Source organism: Rhinatrema bivittatum, chromosome 10 (genome assembly GCF_901001135.1).
Source record: "Rhinatrema bivittatum chromosome 10, aRhiBiv1.1, whole genome shotgun sequence".
NCBI classification, from domain to species: Eukaryota; Metazoa; Chordata; class Amphibia; order Gymnophiona; family Rhinatrematidae; genus Rhinatrema; species Rhinatrema bivittatum.
The window spans coordinates 37,701,726-37,716,743 of NC_042624.1; the positions used below are offsets into that span (position 1 = coordinate 37,701,726).

General features: G+C 42.0%; 1 protein-coding gene across 1 annotated transcript in view; it reads right to left on the reverse strand.

The window, feature by feature from the left end:
- Window positions 1-15,018, reverse strand: part of DPYD (dihydropyrimidine dehydrogenase) — a 2,453,390-nt gene that overhangs the window by 674,945 nt on the left and 1,763,427 nt on the right. The gene's annotated exons all lie outside the window — the stretch shown is intronic.

Here is a 15,018-nt window from a genome sequence, read left to right on the forward strand (position 1 = left end):
AAATTCCCCAGCAATGAATTCCAGAGCTTAATCATGCATTGAGTGAAAAATAATTTTCTCTGATTTAAATGTGCTACTTACTAACTTCTAGTTTTTTATTATTTGAAAGAGTAAATAACTGATTCAAATTTACCCATTCAATTCTACTCATGAACTAGAGAGATAACGTTCCTGGATGGAATAAATGATAGCTTTATGGAGCAATTGGTTCAGGAACCAACGAGAGAGGGAGCAATTTTAGATCTAATTCTCAGTGGAGCACAGGACTTGGTGAGAGATGTAACGGTGGTAGGGCCGCTTGGCAATAGTGATCATAATATGATCAAATTTGATTTAATGACTGGAAGAGGAACAGTGTGCAAATCCAAGGCTCTCGTGCTAAACTTTCAAAAGGGAAACTTTGATAAAATGAGAAAAATTGTTATAAAAAAACTGAAAGGAGCAGCTACAAAAGTAAAAAATGTCCAAGAGACGTGGTCGTTGTTAAAAAATACCATTCTAGAAGCACAGTACAGATGTATTCCACACATTAAGAAAAGTGGAAAGAAGGCAAAGGGGAGGTAAAAGACGCTATTTTAGCCAAAATATCTTTATTCAAAAATTGGAAGAAGGATCCAACAGAAGAAAATAGGATAAAGCATAAACATTGGCAAGTTAAATTAAGACATTGATAAGACAGGCTAAGAGAGAATTTGAAAAGAAGTTGGCTGTAGAGGCAAAAACTCACAGTAAAAACCTTTTTTTAATTTATTCTTTATTGATTTTGAAATACTTATGACAAAAAAAAGTCAATACAAATATGATTCGCACTGTTATGAAATACATCAACATCAGTAAAACATTATACTAATAATACTCTTTCCATTTAACAGTGAGAATCTACTATTACTATGAAATTTTACAGTGAGCAGATGAATTAATGAGCATATATAAGAAATAATTCAAACAGATATGAAAGTTACCACACTCCTACATTCTATTCTAACCAGTATTGACTTGGTCTATATGCCCTCCAATTAAACGTTTAGATTCTAAAAAAATGTTTAAGTCTCCTGGTTCGTAATATTTGTATCTCTGGTTTTCAAACCGCATTATACATTTAGCAAGATATCGTACTAGGATATGTGCACCTACTTGTTCTGCTAAGTTTCTCAAAGTTAAGAACTCTTTTCTTTTACGTTGAGTTGTTTTAGTGATATCTAGATATATCCAGATTTGATGGTCACAAAATTTTTCTAATCTGTTACGTAGAAATAATCTCAGAACTGTGTCCCTATCTGTTGGGAAAACAAATTTAACCATAACAGTTCCTCTCTTTTCAACAATATTAATATCAGTAGAGGACTCTAGTATTTCAGAAACATTCAAGGGAGAAACTTGTTCCTCATTTGCTGGGGTAGATACTATATAATAAATCTTGGCAATAACAGGAAGAGCTTCAGCAGGGATCTTTAATATTTCCTTTAAGTACCTTTTAAAATGATCTTGTAAATTTGAGAATTTTAACAAAGGAAAATTAATTTTAAGAGAATAGATACTTAAGTTTAAGTATCTATTCTTGTTCTCTAATCTTTCTAAATTTCTAGCATGTAACAGTTTCCCTTGAATCAAATTTGTTTGTACTTTCTGTACTTGAGAGATTTTATTTTCCAGTTCTACCAATTGTAATTTTTGTTTATCCAAACCTTCTTCTGTTTTTAACACTCTATTATTCATTTCTAATGTAACAGTGGTCAATTTAGAGATAGCTTTCTCTAAAGTTACTATCTCGGTACAAACAGAGTCCAGAGTAATTTTTGATGGTTTTTCAAGTTTCTTCATTGGAGGGATTATTGCCAGTCCTTTCCCCTCCTTATCCTTCATCTCCATTTGTTCTTTCTCATCCACCATACTTGAACCAGTAGTTATTTGCCCTTCTACATGATCATTTTCTTGTATAGGTGTTTAGAGAGGGGGAGAAGGGGTTACTGGTGCTCCTGGACTGAGTGATACTAATGAGGCAGATAATTCCGTACTCAGCTCAGTTTCTGGAATCATAGCACTTCCTTCAGGAGTTTTTTCAGCAGCTTCTCTCAGCTTCTCTCAGTTCTCTCAGTTTCCCTTTCGTTTTAGTATGTGGCATATTAATGCCAGAAGAAATAAGTCACAACTAATTTAGAGAGCTACTCAGTACTTTCAACTTGTTCTTTACTATGTGCACTGTAAACTGGAGGGGATAGGAGGATCAATTTAAATTTAACTTTAACTTATTTGGAACAACAGCCAAATAGGATTGCCAGTATTCTCCATCAAAGCCTCGCGCCCGGCTTGGGTGACGCGCGCGCCGATGTCGACTACGCGCCGTAGGAAATCAACTTTTTTAAAGGGAACTTGAAATGACGTCACTTCTGGGCAGTGATTTCTCCATCGGGGCAAGGTCCTCCCTGCCCCCGGGTAGAACAATTTTCAGCTGTTCCAAGTCAAGTAAGTGATATCCAGGCAATATTATCTTGACTTCTCCTTCCCCTCAATGGGGGAAGGGAGACAGAACTTTATATTTCAGAACCTCTTGGTGACGTCACTTCAGGCAGAGATTTCTCCGTCGGGGCAAGGTCCTCCCTGCCCCCGGGCAGAACAATCTTCAGCTGTTCCAAGTCATGTAAGTGATATCCAGGCAATAGTATCTTGACTTCTCCTTCCCCTCAATGGGGGAAGGGAGACCAGATCTTTATATTTCAGTACCTCTTGGTGATGTCACTTCCGGGCAGCGATTTCTCCATCAGGGCAAGGTCCTCCCTGCCCCCGGGTAGAACAATTTTCAGCTGTTCCAAGTCAAGTAAGTGATATCCAGGCAATAGCATCTTGACTTCTCCTTCCCCTCAATGGGGGAACGGAAACCAGATCTTTATATTTCAGTACCTATTGGTGATGTCACATCCGGGCAGCGATTTCTCCGTTGGGGCAAGGTCCTCCCTGCCCCCGGATAGAACAATTTTCAGCTGTTCCAAGTCAAGTAAGTGATATCCAGGCAATAGTACCTTGACTTCTCCTTCCCCTCCCTAAAAACCTTTTTAAATATATCCAAATCAGAAAGCCTGTGAGGGAGTCAGTTGGACCACTAGATGATCGAGGGGTTAAAGGGGCACTTAGAGAAGATAAGGCCATCGCAGAAAGATTAAATGATTTCTTTGCTTCAGTGTTTACTGAAGAGGATGTTGGGGAGGTACCCGTAATGGAGAAGGTTTTCATGGGTAATGATTCAGATGCACTGAATCAAATCACGGTGAACCTAGAAGATGTGTTAGACCTGATTGACAAACTGAAGAGTTGTAAATCACCTGGATGGATGGTATACACCCCAGAGTTCTGAAGGAACTAAAAAATGAATTTCAGACCTATTAGTAAAAATTTGTAACCTATCATTAAAATCATCCATTGCACCTGAAGACTGGAGGATAGCAAATGTAACCCCAATATTTTAAAAGGGCTCCAGGGGTGATCCAGGAAACTACAGACCTGTTAGCCTGACTTCAGTGCCAGGAAAAATAGTGGAAAGTGTTCTAAACATCAAAATCACAGAACATATAGAGAGACATGGTTTAATGGAACCATTAAACCATGGAACCATTAAACCATGTCCATTAAACAAGTCTTGCCTCAAAAATCTGCCTCACTTTTTTGAAGGAGTTAATAAACATGTGGATAAAGATGAACCGGTAGATGTAGTATACTTGGATTTTCAGAAGGTGTTTGACAAAGTTCCTCATGAGAGGCTTCTAGGAAAAGTAAAAAGTCATGGGATAGGTGGCAATATCCTTCAGTGGACTGCAAACTGGCTAAAAGACAGGGAACAGAGAGTATGATTAAATGGAAAATTTTCTCAGTGGAAGGGAGTGGACAGTGGAGTGCCTCAGTGATCTGTATTGGGACCCTTACTTTTCAATATATTTATAAATGATCTGGAAAGAAATATGACGAGTGAGATAATCAAATTTGCAGATCACACAAAATTGTTCAGAGTAGTTAAATCATAAGCAGATTGTGATAAATTGCAGGAAGACCTTGTGAGACTGGAAAATTGGGCATCCAAATGGCAGATGAAATTTAATGTGGATAAGTGCAACGTGATGCATATAGGGAAAAATAACCCATGCTATAATTACACAATGTTGGGTTCCATATTAGGTGCTACAACCCAAGAAAGAGATCTAGGCGTCATAGTGGATAACACATTGAAATTGTCGGTTCAGTGTGCTGTGGCAGTCAAAAAAGCAAACCAAATGTTGGGAATTATTAGAAAGGGAATGGTGAATAAAACGGAAAATATCATAATGCCTCTGTATCGCTCCATGGTGAGACCGCACTTTGAATACTGTGTACAATTCTGGTCGCCGCATCTCAAAAAAGATATAATTGCGATGGAGAAGGTACAGAGAAGGGCTACCAAAATGATAAGGGAAATGGAACAGCTCCCCTATGAGGAAAGACTAAAGAGGTTAGGACTTTTCAGCTTAGAGAAGAGACGACTGAGGGGGATATGATAGAGATGTTTAAAATCATGAGAGTCTAGAACGGGTGGATGTGAATCGGTTATTTACTATTTCGGAGAGTAGAAAGACTAGGGGGCACTCCATCAAGTTAGCATAGGGCACATTTAAAACTAATCGGAGAAAGTTCTTTTTTTACTCAACGCACAATTAAACTCTGGAATTTGTTGCCAGAGGATGTGGTTAGTGCAGTTATTATAGCTGTGATTAAAAAAGGATTAGATAAGTTCTTGGAGGAGAAGTCCATTACCTGCTATTAAGTTCACTTAGGGGCAGATTTTAAAAGGGCCGCGCGCGTAAATCCTTCAGAATTTACACGCGCAGGGCCCTCGTGCGCCGGCGCGCCTATTTTGCATAGGCCGCCGGCGCGCGTAAAGCCCTGGGATGCGCGTAAGTCCCGGGGCTTTTGAAAAGGGGCGGGGGTGGGCCCGGGGGCGTGGCGCCGGCCCGGAGGCATGGTCGAGGCCCCCTGGGACCGGAGGACGGAGCGGGGCTGCCGGCGATGCTTGCAAAGTTATGCCTGCTTTCGGCAGGCGTAACTTTGCCGACAAAGGTAAGGGGGGGGTTTAGATAGGGCCGGGGGGGGGTGGGTTAGGTAGGGGAAGAGAGGGGAAGGTGGGGGGAGGGCGAAAGAAAGTTCCCTCCAAGGCCGCTCTGAAATCGGAGCGGCCTCGGAGGGAACAGGCAGCGCGCGCTGGGCTCGGCGCGCGCAGGTTGTACAAATGTGCACCCCCTTACGCGCGCCGACCCCGGATTTTATAAGATACGCGCGGCTATGCGCGTATCTTATAAAATCCAGCGTACTTTTGTTTGCGCCTGCTGCGCGAACAAAAGTATGCGCTTGCGCAAGGTTTTAAAATCTGCCCCTTAGAGAATAGCCACTGCCATTAGCAATGGTAACATGGAATAGACTTAGTTTTTGGGTACTTGCCAGGTTCTTATGGCCTGGATTGGCCACTGTTTGAAACAGGATGCTGGGCTTGATGGACCCTTGGTCTGACCCAGTATGACATTTTCTTATGTTCTTATGTTCTTATTTATAGACTTTTATTATATTACATTTTAACCATATTTATTTATTTGTTTGTTTGTTTGTTTATATATTTATTATAAAACATTTATTACCCACCATTCCTTTACTCCGGGTGGGGTATAGTTAAACATATTTTATTTAGATTTTTTTTTCTATACCGGCATTCGTGAAAATATCACATCAAGCCGGTTTACAATAAACAATGGGGTGATAACCGGAACAGAGAACGAGATAATATGTACTAAACATACTATAGATGCAGTTACAATAAAACAAGGAGTCGTACAACTAGGAGCAAGAAGAAGAGAAGATAGTAACTTTAACATAGTATATTAACCCGTAAAATGGTAGAATTTCCAAGAAGGGAAGTGTGTGATTTACAATGAATTGTTCAGTTCACATAGATGTAGTTTTTAACAAGAAAGAAGAGATCAGAAGTAATGAAATTCTGTTAATATGCTCATGGATTGGGGATCCCGTCAGCAGCCTAGCAGCTGAATTCTGTATAATCTGTAATGGCCGGGGAGTAAGGGCTAGAAGTGAGTTACAATAGTCAATGTTAGAGAATAAAAGAAATTGTAGGACAGAGTAGAAATCAGTTGAGGTGAGAAAAGGTTTTAGATGTCAGAGAAGTCTTAGTGAAAAGAGGTTTGGATGAGAAGTTTTACATGGTCATGCATTAAAAGAGCAGGATCAATGGTAATTCCAAGATTTCAAAGTTTCTGGGTAAGCAGAATCATCTGATTATTGCATTGAAAACTGTTGGGTATATTTTGATTTGTAAAGTGGGAAAGAATGATGATTTCAGTTTTAGAAATACTAAGTGCCGATTTATTACAACTTAGCCATACTTTGATAGTAGATAGACAAGTGTGAAGAAAGGATTTAGTTTGTGCCCAAGTTTCTTTAAGTGGAAAGAAGAACTGTATATCATCAGCATAAAGTTTATAGTGAATACCAAGATTTGACAAGATTATGGCATATGGGTTTTAAGCAGATGTTAAACAAGGTTGCATAGAGAGAAGATCCCTGGGGACCACCAAAGCCTTAAATGGAACCATGAAGAAGAATGGGATTGAGAAGAGACTTGTTGGTTCCTATTAGAAAGATAAGAAGTAAACCAAGAAAGAACAGCTCCAGAAATCCCAAGAGAGCATAACCTAAAAAGGAAAATTTGGTGATCCACAGTGTCAAATGCCAAAGAAATGTCAAGAAGACATAGAAGAAAAGCTGAATCCTGGTTGAAGCCCCATCTCACCATGTCAAATGTTGAAAGAAGGAGAAGTTCTGTACTATGATGTTTCCTAAATCCAAATTGGTACCGGTCAAGAATATTATTCACTTCAAGAAAGTTATTGAGCTGATAAAGTACAGCTGTCTCCAATACTTTTGCCAAGAATGATAATGAAATCAGACAGTAGCTTGAAAGAAGTGTAGGGTTGGTAGAGGCTTTTTAAATTATAGGATGAATTGTTGCCCAGAATCTGGTAGGGAACTATGCTTTAAAGAGGAATTTGTGAAATCAGAGATAAAGAAAGTTGTATCTGATTTAAGTATTTTCAGTAGGGGTGTGCATACATTCTTTTTTTTTGTTGGGGTTTTGTTTTTGGGTCAGGGGTGGGCCATTTCAGTCCAGTCCCCGGATTGGAAAACTTTTTTGTTCAATTTCAGGAAAACAAACATCCCCCCCCCACCCCAACCCTTCAAATTTAATAAACTACAACCCTCCCGACCCCCCCCCCCCCAAGACTTGCTGAAAGTACCTGGTTGTGCAGCAGGAGTCCCGGGAGCCAGTAATCAAAATGGCGCCGGTGGCCCTTTGCCTTTACCATGTGACAGGGGCTACTGGGTCTTAATTCTGATGCTAATCATTGAGGATTTATATGGGCCCTCTTCATCACAGATGTAGTGATGCCTATCAACAGGAATAAGCGAGAAGGATAGAAGAAAATTATCACTCCAGGGAATCATGGTAACAGAGACACCAGTTTCATCTAGTGAAAAGCCAGCAAAGTTAATAAAGGCCAGGTCCAAACAGTGGCCTTTATTAGGCATTGGGGTAAAAACAATTTGAGTCCAGACACAGGAGGACAGAGTTTCAGTCAAGGTATGAGCAGAGTGGGATAGAGATGGAACATCAAGGTGTAAATTGAAATCTAGAATTATGATCTTAGTAAGATCCAGTTCCAGATTCAAAAAGAGGAGAAGAGTTATGAGAAAGAAATCCTGCTGGACAGTATTTTAAGCAGATGTTTAAGTTTCATGACATAATAAAAAGCATTTCATAGGGTGGTGGTAGAGAGACATCTAGTTCAGAGAAGTTCAGAAAATATTTATTAAAGAAAATAGCAAGGTCGCCTGCCCTCCTGCCTTGTCTAGATTTAAAAAGATAAGAAAAGTTGGGAGGATAGCAATGGTTAAGGATGGGTACATCATAATCTTTCAACCAGGTTTCAGTTATGCAAAGACAGTCATAATTTCTCGAAGTCAACAAATCATAAATTATTGCTGATTTCTTTGCAATTGACTGTACGTTGACAAGAATTACTAATGTACCAGCTGTAATGAGAGTAGAGAGAGGTGTTAGTGTGATATTCTTGAGAGTTCTGTGTACAGGAATCTGTTTAGGTCAATGGATACTATATTCAGCATGGCGTCGTTGACCTATGATAGTTGGAATTGACATTTGAATCCTATTAGAAAAGTTAAAGTACTCACAGTTATCATTTGAATCCATTTTGAGGTGGCTAGATGCAAGTTTCACATAAACAAAAAGGTCTACCCACCTCTGCGCACGAAAGGTGGCACAAAGGGGATTGGCTCAATTGTCGTGCTCCTTTGTGCATATGACAGATGCGCATGCCCCGCAGTGCAAGCACCACTTGCGTCTGCACCTAAGGTAAATAGCCCAGTGTCCAAGACTGATGTCAAAATGGGCAGGGCTTCGTCAAGGTGTTTCAAATGCCACTGCGGTGATGAGCATCAGGAAACCACCTTCAAGCCGGTCTTATAGTTAGGCAGGCTGGAGCAGGCAAATTGATGTTAAATCCACTGGGTAAATAGCTTGCGTCTTGCGTCTGCACCTAAGGTAAATAGCCCAGTACCCGAGTGACCTCAAAGTAGGCAGGGCTTCATTGAATAATGGGGAGTCCCTTCAAATGCAGCTGCGGTGATGAGCAGCAGGAAACCACTTTCAAGCCGGTTTTAGAAGCTGGCAGGCAGGCCATTATCTTCTCCAAGCTGAACAGCCCTATTCTCTTTAGCCTTTCCTCATAGGGAAGATATTCTAGTCCGTTTATCAATTTGGTTGCCTTTTCTGTCCCTTTTCTAGTTCAGCTGTATCTTTTTTTTTTTAGTTGCAAAGACCAGAATTGCACACAGGAGCAATATAGAAGTATTTTGAAAATCTCCATTTTATTCTCCATTGCTGTCCTGATAATTCTTAATGTAATACTTGCTTTTTTGACCACTGCTACACTCTGAGCTGAGGATTTCAAAGATTGTCCATGAAAATGCCCAGATCCTTTTCCTGGGCTTTAATTCCTAATTTGGAACCAAACATTGTGCAACTACAATGTGAGTTACTTTCCCTATGTGCACAACCACATTGTTTTTGCTGCCATTTGGATGCCCAATCTCCCAGTCTCGCAAGGTCAGCTTGTTATCTCATACTTGGAATAATTTTGTGTTCTCTTCAAATCTGATCACCTTACTCATTGTTCTCTTTTCCAGTTCATTTCTAAATATAATAAAAAGCACCACTCCCAGTTTAGTATCCCAAGGCACTCCACTGTCTACCTTTCTCCACAGAAAAAACTGACAATTTATTCCTACTTTCTGTTTCCTATCTTTTAACCAGTTTACAATCCAGAGTAGGATATTTCCTCCTATCGCATGACTTTTTAATTTTCTCCGGAGTCTCTCATGGGGGACTTTGCTGAACTCCTTATCAAAGTCCAAATACACCACATCCACTGGCTCACCATTATCCATATGTTTATTAACCCCTTCAAAAAAATGTAGAAAATTGCTAAAGCAAGATTTCCCTGTGTAAATCCATGCTAGCTATGTCCCATTAAACCATTTATTTCTATATATTCTGTGATTTTATTCTTTAGAATAGTTTCTATGATATTTCCCGGTACTGAAGTCAGTCTCACCAGTCTATAGTTTCCTAGATCACTCCTGGATTCCTTTTTAAAGATTGGTGTCATATTGGTCACCATCTGGTTTTCAAGTATAGATGACTTTAATGATAGGTTACAAATTACTAATAATAGAGCTGCAATTTCATTTTTTAGTTCCTTCAGACCTCTGGGGTGTAAATCATCTGGTCCAGCCATTTTGCAGCTCTTTATTTTGTCAGTTTGCCTTATTACATCATCCAGGTACACTGAAATTCTTCAGAATCATCACCATTAAATAACAATTCCAGTACAGGTATCTCCCCAACATTCTCTTCAGTAAACACTGAGGCAAATAATTCATTTAGTCTTTCTACTATGGCCTTGTCTTCTCTAAGTGCCCCTTTAACCCCTCAATCATCTAACAGTGTGCTCAGTTCTCTCACAGGCTTTCTGCTGTGGATATATTTTAAAATGCTTTATTATGTGTTTTTAACTATCGCCAACTTCTTTTCAAATTCTCTTTTTGCCTGCCTTATCAAAGTTTTACACCTACCTAGCCAATGTTTATAATTTTTCTTATTTTTTTCAGTTGGATCTTTTTTCCAATTTTTGAAAGTTTTTTGGATAAAATATCCTCTTTCGCCTCTTCTTTTAACCATACTGGCAGTCATTTGGCCTTTCTTTTGTCTTTTCTAATGCATGGAATGCATCTTGACTGCACTCCAATGATTGCATTTTTAAACAACATCCATGACTGATATAAACTACTCTTTATCTTTGTAGCTATACCTTTTAGTTTTTTTCCTTCTTTCCACATTTTCTCAAAGTTTTCCTTTTGAAAGTTAAATGCTAAACCAGTAGATTTACTTAATGGTTTCCAAATGGTCATTAACTCATATTTGATTGCATTATGAATACTGTTGCTGAGTGGCCCTAAATACCATTACCTCTCACACTGAGTCTTGCATTCACCTAAGAATACAGTCTAAAATGGCTCTCCCCCTCATTGGTTCTCAGACTAACTGTTCCATGAAGCAGTCATTTAATCTAGAAACTTTACCTCCTTAGCATGTCCTGGTGTAACATTTACCCATACATCACATAACATTAAATATCACACCATTATACATCAATCAACCCAGTCAGTATTTCAGTACTTGAAATTTACCAGTTTTACTGCGCAGCCAAATGGTTGTGAGAAAAATGGTAGACTAACAGAATCTATATTGTCTCTGAAATGGACTAGCAGGCATTCTGACTTTGATGGCTAGGGGATTGGAACTCTTGTAGTTTTATGGACTCTTGGGTTAGGATTGCCACACCCTCATCATCTAGGGCTGGGTTGATGTATGATAGAGAAACCTGTTGGACATAATTTTTTTAGTGGGATTCCTCCTGATTAATCCAGCAAAGGCTTGGTTATCTCTAGCATGTCCATATGGTGCTCAGTAATACCGTCAAAGATCATTGAGGATTTCTTGTTTACTGATCTTGTGTTTATCTTATCAGTGATTCCATGTGATAAGCACTGTTTGGTAATCAGGGGGTAGGAGGGAGGAAGTCAGTTGGGCGATATCAAGTGGGTGGATGGCCTCTTAATATTATATTATTAGCCATGATTCCCTCTGCTTCATATCACTGGGATCTTGGAGGATCCAAGGTCTACTGGGCTAACCCATATTTTTATTTGATTTTAGGGTCAGACTGTAGGGCCATGATTAATTTTAATGTTTGTGAGTGTTAGATGGCAAAGTATAATGGAGGAAGACAAAGTCTGTCCTGAATAAGGAGCAATCCTACAGGTGGGTATACTCTGTTGCTGACAGTGGCATTATATCCTTAGGGGTGAATTTTAAAAAAGTTGCTCATGCTAAAAGGCTCATGCTAAAAGGCCCAAGTATACAAATATATGAACCACACGTGACCAACATATATTTTAAAAACCACAAATTATGTGCATGTATACCTGTAAAAAAAGAAAAAAAAGGAGCAGAGTTTTAGCATGTCAGGAGTGTTCCGATGCGAGGCCTAAATATAAGCATGTAAACCGATATTTTTAATCAGGTGGCTGCATTGCACAGCAGGATGTTAGCCATGCATGTTTACTTCTGCTCTTGATGAGGTGCAAGTCTTGCTAAATCTCTAGGCCTATGATGATTGGGTGAGGAATATGGGTCAACTGGGGGGAGTGAAGGCTGAAGAACCAGAGAGGTCAGGATGACCTCAAGATGGACTGGGCAAACTGGTAGCCTAACTGGTAAAACTGGGAATGTCCTTCACATAAGCATGTTTGAAATCCACTTACCTGCATATGTTAAAGCCAACAAAGTCCTATGGAAGATAATCAAAATAAGTTTGCTCAAGTAACCGCTTAAAATTAGGAGCACACATATGCCAGTAGGTGTATTTTAAATCATATGTGTGCAGCTGCTCACATGATTTAAAATTCCAGCATATGTGCATGAATGGGTACCCGTACGCTCATTTTAAAGTTACCGCGTTGGGGTAGATTTTAAAAGGGGTATGCGCGTAACCCTTTTAAAATGCCCCTGCGCACGTCGAGCCTATTTTGCATAGGCTAGGCAGCGTGTGCAAGCCCCGGGACGCACGTAAGTCCCGGGGCTTCGCTAGGGGGGCGGGTCGGGTGGGCGGCATGACGTTCGGGGCATTCCGGAGGGCGTGTCGGGGGCATGGTGCCAGCCTGGGGGCATTCCGGGGGGGGCGGCCGAGGCCTTCGGAACAGCCCCCGGGTCGGGAGATGGCGCGCCAACAGCCCGCTGGCGCGCGCGTTAAGCCTGCCAGAGGCAGGAGTAACTTTTACAACAACTGGCCGGGGGGTGGGGTGGGTTAGGTGGGGGAAAGGAGGGGAAGGTGCGGGGGGGGGGGTGGAAGAAAAGTTCCCTCGAGGCCGCTCCGATTTTGGAGCGGCCTCGGAGGTAACGGGCAGCGCACGCAGGGCTCGACGCGCGCAAGTTGCACAAATGTGTACCCCCTTGTGCGCACCGACCCTGGATTTTATAAGATACATGCGGCTACGCGTGTATCTTATAAAATCCAGCATACTTTTATTCGCGTCTGGTGCACGAACAAAGTATGCAGGATTTTAAAAGATACGCGTGTAGCCGCACGTATCTTTTAAAATCCGGGGTCGGCGTGCGCGAAGGCTGCGCAAAATCGGCAGCCTGCGCGCACCGAGCCACACAGCCTGCCTCCGTTCCCTCCTAGGCCGCTCCGAAATCGGAGCGGCCTCGGAGGGAACTTTTTTTTGTCTCCCTCCCTTCACCTATCTAACCCATCCCCCCGGCCCTACCTAAATCCCACCTCTACCTTGTTCGATTGAGTTTCGCCTGCCGCTGGCAGGCATAACTTGCGCACACCGGCTGGCCAGGCCCTGACACAGGCCGCTGTGCCAGGGCACTCGGCCATGCCCCCGGACCACCCCAGACCGCAGACACGCCCCCCGGACACGCCCCTGGACCGCAGACATGCCCCCCGGGCTTCCCATTTTAGCAAGCCCCGGGACTTACGCACGTCCCGGGGCTTTGCGCACGCCAGCGGCCTATACAAAATAGGCGCGCCGGCGCACGAGTGCCCTGTGCGCGTAAGTCTGGCAGGATTTACACGTGCAGGGCTTTTAAAATCTACCCCTTAGTATATAGCTGGGCAGACTGAATTGGGGCCACATGCTATATTTGTGTGATTGTTTACTGTGTTCTAAATACTCAACCAATTCCTAGCAGGAGAATTTAGCTTTAGGGCTTTCTATCGTGTGGGTGTGAAGGGAGACTCTACTAAAAAGAGGTAAGCAGGCAAAGCCAAGTTTGTGTACAAAACCAAAATTATGGCAGTTAATAAAACCAAAATAATTTATTGAAAGAGAAGAAATTGTGAGTAAATGAAAACAACTTTTACAGATATAAATTAAAGGTAGATACTGCTAAGTGAAACATTTAGAAGATGAAGAAGTAAACAGCCTGCCCTAAATGGCAAAGGGTATGCCTGCAAGGACAGTGAGACCATTTTTTCATCAACCTTAAGGACCGATAGTGAGAGACCCTGTATGCCAGATGAATGTTTTTGTGTGTAAAACAGTCTAATTCTAGATAAGGTTTCAATCAGAATTTCCATGTTTTCAAAACGTTTGCTAGAACTGGAATGGTAAATAATTTAAAAAATGCACTGGTAATATATATGAAATATGATGTAAAAAGAAACAGTACAGAACAGCACAATGAATATTTGATGCTGAAGATTAAAAAAACCCCACAACATTGAATCTATGAATCCAATATTTAGTAGCTGCTCTACCGAATGGAAGGTCTGAACTAGCCTGATGGTCCATTGGCATAGTTGCATGCTGCCATGTGGGAGATCTGAGTTCAATTTAATTTAAATTAATTCAATTCTGCTGTTTAGTCATCAAATTATAAGGATACTGTTGCGCATCCTGGCCGCGTTGGTGCTGCGACCAGGCCTGCTCACCTCGTGCTTCCCTCCACAAGCTCCGGACAATCTTCCCTTGCCTCGGCTGCCAGCTCTCGGCATCCTCTGTGCCTCCCCTGCTCACTGCCATCTTCCCAGGCCTCACAGCAAAGCTCCCATTGGGGATCAGCATCCTCGGCGTCCTCGGCCCCACCCCTAGGTGTGACATGGCCCGCGTTCCGCCCTTCAAAGGGCCCAGGGCGGGAATCTTGGCCTGGACGCCGCCCGATGACATCACCTAGTCTCCGCATTTAAGGTGAGGCTCTGCCCCCAGAACCTCGCCTTGGCAAACGGGTCATCTCCTAGAAGAAGCTGGTTGCCATCCTGTGTTCCTGCGTTCTTCTTCCTTCTTGTTCCAATGTTCCTGTGTCCTTGTTCCAGTGTTCCTGCGTTCCTGTGTCTTCCAGTGCCTTTGCGTTCCTGTGTTCCTGTGTCTTCGAGTGCTCCTGCGTTCCTGTGGTCCTTCCTGTGCTCCAGTGTCTGTTCCTGTCCCGCTACCCAGGTTGTACCTTCTCGGACTGATTTCACGGTACTGACCTCGGCTAGCCTGACCACGTATGGACTGATTCCCAGTATTGACCTCTGCTTTGCCTCTGACCACGATTGGACCACTGCCTGGAACTGACCACTGCTTGCTTCTGACCACAATTGGACCACTGCCTGGAACTGACCTCTGCTTGCTACTGATCACACTCTGACTGACTACCCTCGGATGGATACCCTGGCTTTGACCCTTGCGCTTCATAAGGACACTCTCTTCGCTGCCCCGGTGACCACCAGGCCAGCCTGTTTGGATGCTACTCGCAGATTTCTTACAACTAAACCTATAGGCAGTGCCTATCTTGACCGG